The sequence below is a fragment of the Ambystoma mexicanum genome, chromosome 1p (genome assembly GCF_040938575.1).
Source record: "Ambystoma mexicanum isolate Mex_15411 chromosome 1p, UKY_AmexF1_1, whole genome shotgun sequence".
In the NCBI taxonomy this organism is placed as follows: domain Eukaryota; kingdom Metazoa; phylum Chordata; class Amphibia; order Caudata; family Ambystomatidae; genus Ambystoma; species Ambystoma mexicanum.
In genome coordinates, this window is record NC_090921.1 from 287,905,865 (window position 1) to 287,919,054 (window position 13,190).

Consider the following 13,190-nt stretch of genomic DNA (forward strand, 5'->3'; position numbering starts at 1 on the left):
TATTTTATAATCTCGTGCTGTCAGTCACCATGACGCACAGTTCCAGAACTTTCCCTGTGCAACTGGCTCATGGAAAAAACCCAACTCTCTCTGAGAGGCTCCCTGCTCGCTCCTACCCCTCCCTGGTTCCCATCTGCGAAGGCTGAGGAATGTCTTATCAGTACCTTCCCAGAGAAAAGGAAGATTAGCTTGGAGCCAGGGCTACCGTTAGTGAGGCTGAATATTCTAAGGGAAGCAGGGATGTATTAACCCCATCTGCAAGCTCTAAAAGGCATGCAATCATAGCTTCGTGTTTATAGCGCTTAAGACTGGCTATCTAAGCGCTATATAGGTGCCATGATGTTCCAAACACTCCAAAAATACCTATTAGCTACAGAGCTAGGGGCCCTCTCCCTGCCTGTCTATCAACAATGCATAATGTGACCTATTTCATACTAGGCCTGCATATTCCTTGTAGCTCACTACTGCATAATGGAAGTGCTACAACAGACTACTGTCAGCATTTTTAGCACATACTTTGAATACACTATTGGCTTTCAGCGGCTAATGCTGTCATCTAAAGCCCTGATTGGCAAGGTTGCAATTTCGTGTATCACTACATTCCACCCCTATTCAACGTTTGTGCGACAAATGCTGACTAATACCTATCAATATAGTATTTAGTGCAGTGATAAAGACCTGGGGGCTTTGCAAGAGGTTTAAGCAAACTATCTTCTAGCGGTTAGTTAGCGTGGCATGCAAGGTAAAACACTACCTAAACAAAAATGTACACAAAGTGAACAGTGACATATACCCTTGCCAAAACCTGGCCTACACAAAAATACCTAAATCAATTTTGTATAACTGATTGTCAGTTAAAAAGCAGCATGCAGTTAAAATTTCAAGGCAATCCAGTGTAGTCTAATCTACAATGCACTATTGCATTTATGTATGGTTACCAATTCTAAAACCTGGCAGCCTTTCACTCTAAGGGCCTACCTCCCCCTGATCCCAGGGCATTCAAGCGTAACTGTGGGCTGTGTGACTAGACACTTCCCCCGTGTATGTGGAACCCACCCAGAAACCATCTAATTTCGTGAACAAGGTGAACCCATGGGCACCAGGTTATCTAAATAAAAACAATTCTACTAATTTACATCAAGCATGGCATGTGTTATTCATGCAATCAAAAGCAAGCAATTCAATCCATATGTATGCTGGTAACTGTAGCTCTGCGTGCCAGTGTGTGGAGGATGGTCGCCCCCACCCAGTAAAAAGCCAACACCTGCTGATCAAACAATGTTTGCCATACAATGCATCGTGTGTATTTAGCAGTCTTGTTACCTGCCCTATGGCAGAAAAAATGTCTTCATACCTAAAATTCTGCCATCTTCAGTGGTTGCTAATACTTGTAGCAGTGTTGGGCGTATCAATGGGCCCCACCAGGCCAGAAGTTCTATAGCAGAGTTGGCATCAGAACCCATAGTGGCTAGCTTATTGTGCACAGTTTCTATGTCACAAGCATATAAAGCTCCTGCAATTAATGAATCTAGCTCCCTAGCTACGCGCACTCTAGTGATGGGCCATAGAAATGGACTCCATTTGTAGCAGCTTGGTAGTACTAAGGAAACATTGCCTCATGGTAAATCTATGTCTAAGTGTATCACTGTAATTATGGAGGTGTGCATTACCAGTCTACAATTTACATGTTGCCTTACTACTGGAAAATCTAACAGGTTCACAGTGTCTACCTATTGTGACTTGGAGAATACCCTTCTTCAAGTGGGATATCTACCATATACAATATTAGTTTTTAGCCACAAGCACCATACTACTATCCGGCAGTGGCTGTTTCATCACATCATGGTAAAATGCATTAGTCAAGTTATAGTCCATAAAATCTTGGCGAGAACACTCGCTGCAGTTCTTGGTCAGAAAAACATCACATTAAACAAATTAAACAAATCGTATCCATTCAGTGACAAAAGATGCCCGACAATGTGCCAGGTCAGTACACTAGCAATTCCATGTGGATACTCATTTGTAGCGCTTTTCCAAAGAATTATTCCAAATGTCTACAATCAAAAGGTGACTCTTTGCATTAGTGTGCTGGAGACAGCTGTCCCCACAAAAACATGAAACTGGTTGGTTTAACAAAAACCGTGTCACACTCTGTGTCATAAAATCAAACATCAAGTCAGTCATGGTTTCATTTACCTGCCTTAAGCTGGCTGTAAAAGTATCCAGTGTTTCAAAGATTACCATTTCAAATTATAGCTCACACACTTGGCAGCATTACTTCAATTAAGAATCTTAACCTACGCACAGGTGACTTTGATGTGCGCACTCATCTTATCTCAAAATAAATTACGCTCCTGCTTGCATAATTCTGCTGCCCCAACAATTCATAAATCATTCTCCTGCCTACGTGTAACGTAGAAGTTTTTTTTTTTTCTTCAAAGCAAAAAGCAAAACATCTCTGGTTAAAGCAATTCAGTTGGAAGAGTAAAACCATTTCGTTTTTTCAGATTCATCTCAACAGTGCATTTAAAAACCATTTTTCAATGTGTTAGCATTCAATTGCTGTGTCACACAGCTGTTTGTGGTGCCTGATGTTACAGTCCACAACTCATTGTCCATAGTCCTTTAAACAAGAAAGGGCAAGTCATGTCAATTAAGTTATTTCCAGCAACTGAATCATTTGAATGTGTAGCATCAAATATTTGATAATTAGCCAAGTCTGCACCGTGCCAGTTCAGCAGAAGTTATTACTCTGTTGGACACCTTTCGCAGGTTGCAGCATTGAGTGCGGTGCAGGGCACGTTTAAAGTTGAAATAGCATGTCGCAGTGGCTCGCTTTCTCTGAGAATGCGTCTGTTTCCTTGATCAGTGTCACCCGGCATTTGCACACGTCTACCCCCCAATCTATTTCTTGGTTATTTGCCTAGGCAAAATACAAACAGAAATGTTAGGATTTCATCAAAAGTCCAATATCATTATTCTTCATGTTAGGATGTCATCAAAACTTCAATATCAGCGTTATCCACCCCTTCCCATAATACCACCCCCATCTTCAAAAAAGTCTCATCAGGTAACTACACACTTTGTCATTGCTACTGCAATTATTTATCACCCTTCTGCATGTTTCTGGGGGCTTATTTACACTCAACCATACGGGGTGTAACTGCCTAATCACAAACTCATTTGTGCAATGCGATCATAGTTGGTCAATGGTACCTCAGACTGATCTGTGCTTTTACAAAAGCCATATAATAAGTACCCAGGTCGCACAATGCTTTTCTTTTTTCACCAAAGCGATCACCAATGCCAGGCGCCAACTTGCTTCCAGTGTCTCATGATCTTGATTTAGTTTGCCCTGCTGGCATCACTCCATTTTTCAAAGGTAAAGTCTTTCAGTCCAATACCGCCTACAGTTGTACAAGCAGCAGCTTTGTTTATTCTTCTCCATACAGGCAGTGTCTTTCAAGCCTCTGGTTTTTTCACTTGTCATTTTTTCAAAAGGGGGTTTGCTGTTTCTTGGACTACCCCTTTGAGTGCAACAGTCTAAGTCAGTTTCTTTTGTTGCTTCAACAAATCATTCATTCTTGCACTAGGCCATGAGGCTTCTGGATCATGGCTAATGTGCAGTATTCATGTTATACTTCAAAGCCCCGCTCTGCATGTTGTCTCTTGCAAAACGGCTAAGCACTTTTGTCAGTTCTGCTTCCATCTGGAATGCCATAATGTCTTTGTCAGTTACTCCATCCCTGGCAATGTAGCTTGCAGTTTGCCAGATGTGTATTTTCTCTTCTCAAAGCGCCTAGAGGTTTCTTCTCCAGTGCACAGCACTTTACTTCAGTTCACATCACATGGAGCATTGGAATGCAGCTTGCACAGCAATAGCGTTTCACTTCACATCACATCACATCACATTGGAATGCGGTTTGCACAGTAATGTCTGTTGGAATGGGCAACTGTCTTTTCTTGGCCCATTCACAGATGCATAGGTTAATGTTCAGATGTGATGTGCCCGTCTGCCATCCTGCATGCCTTTGTTTCCCACCACAGTGTCACTGGGAAAATTCTTTACTTCTGAACAGCTCTCTGTCTTTGCACCTCCTTCCTCAGGAATGCAGGCATTGTTTATCTTTCGTGTGCACCTGGCAGCGCCATGAGCACGCAGCTTATCTCTTTTTGCTCTATAACTCTTACACTGTGGCGGCTTCAATGGAAAGGCACTCGTTTCAGACAGTTCATCCTGATTAACTCTTTCTTGAAGTGCAGTATTCTGCTTTTGTTTGCCTTCCTTTCGCGCACCTCGCCCAAAACAGCTTCAAGGCACAAGCTCTGCACACACAGCAAGACTCTTATTTTCAAAAGAGGCACTTTTCTTGTCATCAGATTCTACTCCATGTAATTTTGCAAAATGTCAAAGCGTCTTTTTGCCTGTTTTAAACTGATTAATGTCCCATTTAAAAGCATACGTTTTTTTTTTTTTTCCTTGTAGTTTTGGCTTCACGAGCTGCTTCCAAAGTAATGTGCGATCTTTCAAGAGAACTCACAACCCACTAAATCTTTGTGCTATCTTATCACACACAGATTTTTCATTCTGTTGTACCATTGCCAAAATATAACCACTTATTTCAGTGCATTTAAAAAATAAAAATGCCAATGTTTAGTGCAGCTCCCTGCACGTTTTCCTGCAAGAGCAACCCACACTCTATATTGCTTGTGGGCTGTTTAATGTGTCAACAACATTTTTTCATCATGTATCACAGTCAACAGGTTACTATTTCTAAATCATACATCACTTATGAGGCAACAGCACAAATCCATGGCATAGCATGCGAACAGTTAAAAAATACTCCAGGGGCAATTTAGAAAAATATAAATTGTTTTTTCCCCAAACCATTGCAACTGATTCTGCAAATTCAAATCAATACACAAAAATCGAAAATCCAAATAACATTCACTCACTTTCTTTTTAAGTGAGTCTCTCACCCATTAAAAGCATGGCACAGCTTAAAATGCAATATAACCATTTTAGTGTGTTTCCTTTAAAACAGAATTCGCCACCACCAGCACATGGAATTTTACAGTTGCCAAAAGAAAAACACAAACCCTTTAGGCTCTCAGCACAGATGTTACTCATTCTCCTAAGCATGGCTCCTCATTATTCAGGAATGCCAACATTCAAAAGCATACATCAAAAAAGCAAACCTTCGCCTCCGAACATTACAGCCCCCACTCGCTAGCACACTGGGGCTGAGTCAATGGTTAAATCACTATTCACAATTTGCATGTCAAATCCTTGCAATTATTTTTCCCTGCCCTCATGACAGAATAGAGATGAGAACTCCGTCTCACTATGCATTCCAAATTACAACTTTAAATTGGGGAAACCGCATGATAAAATTCTTTTCTAATTGAGCATACATCTTTCTTGACCATACATCGGAGTGCTTTAAACAAAGCCATTTCCCGCTTGTTTATCGCCTTGTACTCCCTGGCCCCATCCCAAGCAATAAGTCAGTCACGACTGATTTACTGAAGGGAGTCTTAACCACACAAGCTATCGGCCACGGCAAGCCGACACAACATTGCTGCCTTTTGAAGTCTCAGAGCTGCAGTGAGACCACCAAGGAAATGCGACAGCCTGCTCCCCACTCTACACTGTGTTCTCTCACACAATTTGTCATGTCACAGCACGGCACTGCTCTTCACAAATCCCACAAAGCTGCCACCAAATGTCTTGATATGGGCAAAATCTTCCTCGGGGCCAGCCCTTTGAGAGCAAAAATACCCAATTCAGCCCAAAATACAGGTTCTATTGTGCTGAGCAGTGATCTCATGCTAGTGACAAATGACACTTTCAAAGTTTTAGCATATTTATTCTAAGCAGTGAATTTCATATACATTTGGGATTCAAGTTAGAGAATATTACAAAGCATAAACCTTAGAGCAATGCAAAATATAGTGAAGCATGGAACTTAGATAAACATAGAGAAATATAGAGAAACATAGAGAAACATAGAGAAACACAGTCTTACGTCCCTTTAATCAGCACTGGGAGACCTTGGCTTTTCATAAGCTAGCTGTAAAAACAAGCCCCGCTCAGAAAAACAATGCTGGAGGACACCGTCAGAGCCAATTCCGGGCACTTGACCGTGCATGAATCAAGTCCACAGGACGATCTCCCACCGAGTCATGTGTGCATGGATATTTTATAATCTCGTGCTGTCAGTCACCATGACGCACAGTTCCAGAACTTTCCCTGTGCAACTGGCTCATGGAAAAAACCCAACTCTCTCTGAGAGGCTCCCTGCTCGCTCCTACCCCTCCCTGGTTCCCATCTGCGAAGGCTGAGGAATGTCTTATCAGTACCTTCCCAGAGAAAAGGAAGATTAGCTTGGAGCCAGGGCTACCGTTAGTGAGGCTGAATATTCTAAGGGAAGCAGGGATGTATTAACCCCATCTGCAAGCTCTAAAAGGCATGCACTCATAGCTTAGTGTTTATAGCGCTTAAGACTGGCTATCTAAGCGCTATATAGGTGCCATGATGTTCCAAACACTCCAAAAATACCTATTAGCTACAGAGCTAGGGGCCCTCTCCCTGCCTGTCTATCAACAATGCATAATGTGACCTATTTCATACTAGGCCTGCATATTCCTTGTAGCTCACTACTGCATAATGGAAGTGCTACAACAGACTACTGTCAGCATTTTTAGCACATACTTTGAATACACTATTGGCTTTCAGCGGCTAATGCTGTCATCTAAAGCCCTGATTGGCAAGGTTGCAATTTCGTGTATCACTACAACACCATTCACAGAATCTCCGCCACTTATAGGAGTAAGATTTGTTAGTAGAAGGGGCTATAGCCGCCTGTAGAATTTTTTGGCAATCCTTTGAAATGTCTAAGGCGCCAAACTCCGAGAAGTCAGGAGCCAGGACGTAAGGTTAAGACTGTCCGGGTCGTGATGCCACACCGTGCCTCTGTCCTGGGATAGAAGGTACGGGACTTTCGGAAACGCTATGGGATGTTCCAGCGATAGATGGAGGAGGTCTGAGAACCACGGTTGCCTCGGCCAGTATGGTGTCACTAGAATCACCCGGCAATTGTATCTGCGTATCCACTGTATTGTTTTCCGTATGAGGGGAAACGGGGGGAAAGCATAGAGGAACATGTCCGTCCATGGGAAGGAGAACGCCTCCCCCACCGATCCCTCTTGGGGCCATCTGCTTGCAAATTGCTCGCATTTCTTGTTGTCTTTGGTCGCGAAGGCGTCCAGAGGGGGGTGACCCCACTTCTCGAACACTTTCCTCAAGTGACCCGTGTCCACTTCCCACTCGTGTATCTGGGCCATGCTTCTGCTGAGGGAGTCGGCTTGGCCGTTCCTCACTCCTGGAAGGTGATGAGCCACGAGGGAAATTTCGTGTTTCGATGCCCAATGCCATGTTTTCTGGGCTTCTATGGAAAGAGTCCTCGATCGTGTCCCTCCTTGTTTCCTCAGATAAAACATGGCTGTTGTATTGTCGGTCAGTATTCGCACTCGCGAACACTTGATGTGTGGTAGGAACGCCTTCAAAGCCCATCGTACCGCTCTGAGTTCCAGTAAGTTTATGTGTAGGAGTGACTCTGTTGGAGACCAGCGACCTTGCGTTTGGAGAGCACCCATGTGCGCTCCCCATCCGGTTAGGGACGTATCCGTAATTATGGTGCTCTGAAACTCCGGCTCCTGTAGGGGCACACCGTTGCTCAGATTGTGGGAAATCTGCCACCACTGGAGGGTCCGACGTAGCTTGTCGTCGTCGACGGTTATCCTGTCCGACCACGATCCCTGAGCCTGTGTCCATCGGTCCGCGAGGAATTCTTGGACTGGCCTCATGAATAGTCGACAGTTTCTCACCAGATGGATGCAGGATGCCATGGCCCCCAGGACCGAAACATACTTTCTCACAGAGATCCTGGTGTTTTGCCGTAGCCGGGCCGCTTGTTGAATGAGTCTTGAGGTCCTGTCGAGGGAAGGTTTCACCAGCCCTAACTGAGTCTCGAACTGTGCCCCCAAGAATACCAGCGTTCTCGATGGCCGCAGAGAGGATTTCTCGAAGTTTATGGCGAATCCTAGTCGTTGTAGAAGCTGCCTGGTGGCTTGCAGACTTGTGTTGGTCGACGCTGGGGAGGATCCCCTTACCAGCCAGTCGTCGAGGTATGGGTATACATGGTGGCTTTGCTTCCTTAGCCAGGCAGCCACTGAAGCCAGACATTTTGTGAATGTTCTGGGGGAGGTCTTGAGCCCGAAAGGAGGAAACCGTGAATTGGTAGTGAGTTCGCCCTATGGAATATGGAAATACGCGTCTGTAAATCTAGGGACGCCAGGAAATCTCCATTTTGAACTGCGCGGATCACTTCCTGCAGAGTGAGCATCTTGAATTTTAGGCTCTTTAAGGACTTGTTGAGATCGCGTAAGTCTAGAATGGGACGCCATTTGCCGTTCGGCTTTTTTACGACGAAGTATCTTGAGTAGACTCCTTGACCTCTCTGTGATGTTGGAACTAATTCTATCACGCCCTTCGCTAACATGAGTGTAACCTCTTGTTGCAGTACCTTCATATGGGACTGAGCGGTGAACGCAGGTGGAATTTGCGGAGGGTTGTGTTTGAATTGCAGAGAGTGTCAGTTTCTTATGGTGTCTAACACCCATTGGTCCGTCGTTATCCTTTCCCATTCGTCGACATATGCTGAGACTCTTCCCCCCAGAACGGTGCGTGGTATGTCACTGCTGATCTTTATTTTGCTTGTCTCTCGACGACAATGGGTACGATGGTCGTTTTCTGGAAGACTGGAAGTTTCGTCGACGGTTAGCCGATTGTGAGGCACGTCGGTATCCCTGGGAGGGGTAAGCCGATCTGGCAAAGGATCTGTCTCCAGAAGAGAATCTTGAATTACCTGAAGCCCCTCTAAAGGGACGAAAAGACTTGTAACTTCTGCCACTCTGGAGGGCACCCAATGAACGTGCCGTGTCCGAATCTTCTTTCATCCCTTTTAGGGCCTCGTCCACCTTCTCGCCGAAAAGAAGGTCTCCCTCAAAGGGCATATCTAAGACCTTGTATTGCACCTCTGGCCTGAAGTAGGTACACTTAAGCCATGACTGTCGACGCAATACCACCCCATTGTTGACTTGCTTGAAGCCTGACTCAGCGAGATCCACCGCAATGTTTATTGCGTGATTTGAGGCTTCTTCACCCTCTCGGACCAGTAGCATCGCCGCCTTCCTCTGTTCTTCTGGAAGATGATCAAGCAGCGGAGCTAATCTGTGCCACATCTCCCTATCGTATCTGGCCACATTTGCCAGAGAGTTTGCGGCCTTTACTGTGGTCGCTCCCACGGAGAGCACTTTCTTGCCAAAGGCATCTTGGCGTCTCGCCTCGTTCTCAGGAGGAGTCGTGCACTTGTGCTGTGCCTTTGCCTTCCTCGCTGCTGCCGCCGACACCACCGAGTCCGGTGTTGGTTGGGAGGATAAACACTTGGGGGTAGACTCTGGAGCCTTAAACTTTTTTTTCTAGGTGTCCTTTCACTGCTGGTTCTGAGAATGGGTGTCTCATTGTCTGCAACCCCTCTTTCCATACATGGTCCAGTAATGGTATCGAGAACACCGACCTCCTTCTCTTGCCCATGTGGTCGAACAAAAAACAATCCTTTTTCTGTTCTTCTTGGGACAGACCAAATTCTTTGCATGCCTTCTCCATCATAGAATGGAATGACGCGATGTCGTCCGGAGGGGACGGGTGAGCTGGGCTTCTGGGGTTTTCCAACTCCGCCTCTGACTCCCAGGTAGGATCCCTGGAGGGGGATAATGAGATATCCGACATGGCCCCCCTGTCGGACTCCGAATCTGGCAGCTCACCTTCCTCCTGTGCCAGTGTTGAGATTGGCGTGCGTGGGTGCGTCGGTTGACGGGACGGGCCCGGCTCGTCGACGAGTGACTGTGGCAGGCTTGCCTGGGGTAGTCGCTGGTCCAACGACTGCAACAAGGACTGAAGCGTGGACAGAATATCCAACGACAAAACCGATTGAGGATTGAGGAGAGGGGCAGATACCGGTGTAACGGAGGACCTCGTCAATGACTTGTCAGCCGCTCGTAGCCCTAGGTCTGCTGGGCCAGCAACTCTCTCGTTCTTGTCCTCCGAGGACAGCAACATAGCTCGTTCTTGTAGCAAAGGCTCCGGGGGGGTCGGGTCAAAGACTTCAGGCCTCCAGGCCTCCTGTAGGATCCCCGACGACGAGGCCCTCGTCAACGCCATTGTCGACGGGATGGTGGATGCCCCCCCGTGCAAGTGGTAGGGAGGCGGTCGATGACTGGACCGCCGTCGACGACGAAGACTTCGCAGGTGGTTTTGGCGGTCCCGCCTTCTCTACACTGTGCCCGCTTTTACTCGACTCTCGACTCGTGGTCGATCTGTGATGATCGCCAGAGGAGGATTTCCTTTCCTTCTCATGCTTTTTTGATGAGGATGATTTCTTTGCCGAGGAGTCTCTAGTGGAGTGACTTCCAGACGACTCTTTTTCCGACGGTCTAGATTTCTTCGCCGGCGGTTCCGACGAGGCCGCACGGCGCGATGTTTTTGCCGACTGTGTGGAGCCCACCTCCGAGGGGGGGTATGCCCCCGCTCCATCATTCAGCCATGCCACCAGGCGTCGGTTCCGGTCTTTGAGGGTTTTATGCGAAAAACCCTTGCATATGTCGCAGGTATCCGCCGAATGGTGAGGGTGGAGGCAATATATGCAGTCCATATATCCGTCCCCCTCGTAAAACTTTTTTAAGCCGCATGTCGCGCATGGACGGAACAGCGCTTTACCTGACACAGAGGACATTATTACTCGAAGTCCAATGACGCAATCTAGTACAAACCAGTAGGACAACACGAGGAGATCCCACTACTTTGGAGACGGTTGAAATCTGAAGGGGAGCCGCGGGGGCAGGCCTCTTATACTAGCACGGCCAGCGGAGCATGCGTAGGCGGGTCCTAGAAGGACGTAGATAGGACACAAAAGTGTCAAAAGTTTTTCCTTTGAAAAAGGCTATATATATATGTGTACCGAGGGGTCCCGGTCTGACGACGGGGAGTGTTCTAAGCATGTGAATCCATGAAAGATCCAATGCTGGAGAATACTAGGTATTCCCTCCAGCACTCTGCTGTAAGGCAGTGTGTGCTGGGTCTAGATTTAAAAAGACTAGCAAAGTCAATTTAACTTTACATTCACTGGGAGACAGTAGTCAGTCCCAGAGAAGGTATTTAAACCTTGGGAAGTCTGAAAGACATCCCTGTGCCACTGCACTGAGGGTGCTGTGTGACACACAAGAAAAGATGATGCCTATGGAGTTGTTTTAAAACTCCATATCCAAAGAACACAAAAGTAAAACACACATCAAAATACATGAAAGAGTGGGAAAAAAGGCTCACACTCTTTCCAGGTAAAAATGAAAGTCCTAAAAATCCAGCAAAGTTGCTGGGGGTCTCAAAAGGTAAGTGAAATTATCACATTTATGAGAATTCTCCCTAACACTCGTCCCCCCAGACTAAGGAACAGGAAGATTTAATCCACTCCTGGATGAATTTCCTTACTCCAGTCGGTCAAGCATCCTGGAGAGACCATAAGCATTTTGGTGGTTACACCCAGACCTGTGTTCAATGGTAAAATCAAACCCTTGCAGGCTGATTGACCATCTCAGTCGTTTAGGATTTTCCCCTTTCATTTTCATGAACCATCTCAGGGGTTGGTGGTCAGGCTGAATCACAAAAGTAGATCCATACAAGTATGGCCTAAACTTCTTCAGTGAACACACAATAGCAAAACATTCTCTTTCAATGGTTGCCCACCTTGTTTCTGGTTCATTCATCTTCCTGCTGATGAAGCAAATGGGGTGCTCCCTACCTTTCTCATTCGGCTGACTCAGAACAGCACCTATACCTGTATTGGAAGCATCTGTTTGTACAATGAATGTTTGGTTGTAGTCAGGAGCTCTTAAGACTGGAGCTTTCTTAAGTCCTTCAAATGCTTGAGTGCACTCCTCATTCCACCTGACCTTCTTTGGGAATTTGGGTGAGGAGACTACATTCAAGGGAGAAGCTATGGTCCCATAGTTCTTTATGTAGTTCCTATAGTAACCAGTGAGGCCTAGGAAGGCTCTCACTTGGGTTTGAGTAGTAGGGGTGGCCCAGTTCTGTACAGATTGTACCTTGCTAGGCAATGGCCTGATTTCACCTCCTCCTACCTCTAGACTACTTTACTCTGACCAATTTAACACTTATGTGCCTTTATGGTCAGATGGGCCTGCTCAAGAGCCTGCAAAACATATCCTAAGTGGTCAACATGTTATTTCCAAGTAGGGCTGATTGTCAGGTCTCGTGGGCTGTTGGGGATGTACTTTACTTTAATACCGACTCTATTTCACATTAATTCGGGCCCTTTGTGTTTTACTGACTTAGTTCTGTCTTTATTTATCTTAACTCATTGTATCTCAGGAGGATTCCACAAGCCATCATGGTGGTCAGGAAGCTGGGTCTTGATTGGTTGGGAGTAAGCTACAAGGTGATTGTAGGTCAAATGAGCTTGGGAGCAGTTTGTGAATTCTAAACTGCCTTTCATCGTCCTCCATTACTCAGGAAGGTCCTGTTACATTTATCTCCCTAAGTTAGGCCCCAAACCTCAGTTTCCATGTGCATTCCAGGTTTGTGTGTGAGCAGGAGAGACTAATATCCACGTGGGACAAGACATACAGAGGAACTGATGGGGCGCAGCGCTCCATTTTATTTGAAAAAGACTATTTCAAGACTTTGACTTAAATAGTTAGGTATTTAGGCTGTAGGTCACGTTCTTTCCTGTTCTGAAGTTGGGTGTAACGTTTCTGTGGTATTTGAAAGTTAACACTTACGTCTGCAGATGAAAATGAAACGTTCATGAGCATGGACATAATTATAGGGGGGCACAGGGGAGTTTGTCCCCCCAACTTCTGTGGCATGCCTTTTTGTCCCCCCCATCTTTTGGAGGGAGGGCAGGGGGACAGTAATCATCAATTATGTAATTGGACAGCACAAGCCTGGCTGGGGTGCTCAGCAAGGCTTGCACTGTCTCATTACATGATGCAGAGATGCCTGGCAGCTGTGCTGCAACACATTCAGGGCTGGGGTGCCCTGCATGGCTCAG

At 45.9% G+C, this 13,190-nt stretch overlaps 1 long non-coding RNA gene across 1 annotated transcript in view; it reads right to left on the reverse strand.

Annotated features, from left to right (window-relative positions):
* Positions 1-2,175: 2,175 nt before the first annotated feature.
* Positions 2,176-13,190, reverse strand: part of LOC138569138 (uncharacterized) — a 69,215-nt gene continuing 58,200 nt past the window's right edge. The window contains exon 2 of the long non-coding RNA XR_011303142.1: positions 2,176-2,923. This is a non-coding gene — a long non-coding RNA (uncharacterized lncRNA). The remainder of the gene's footprint in view (positions 2,924-13,190) is intronic.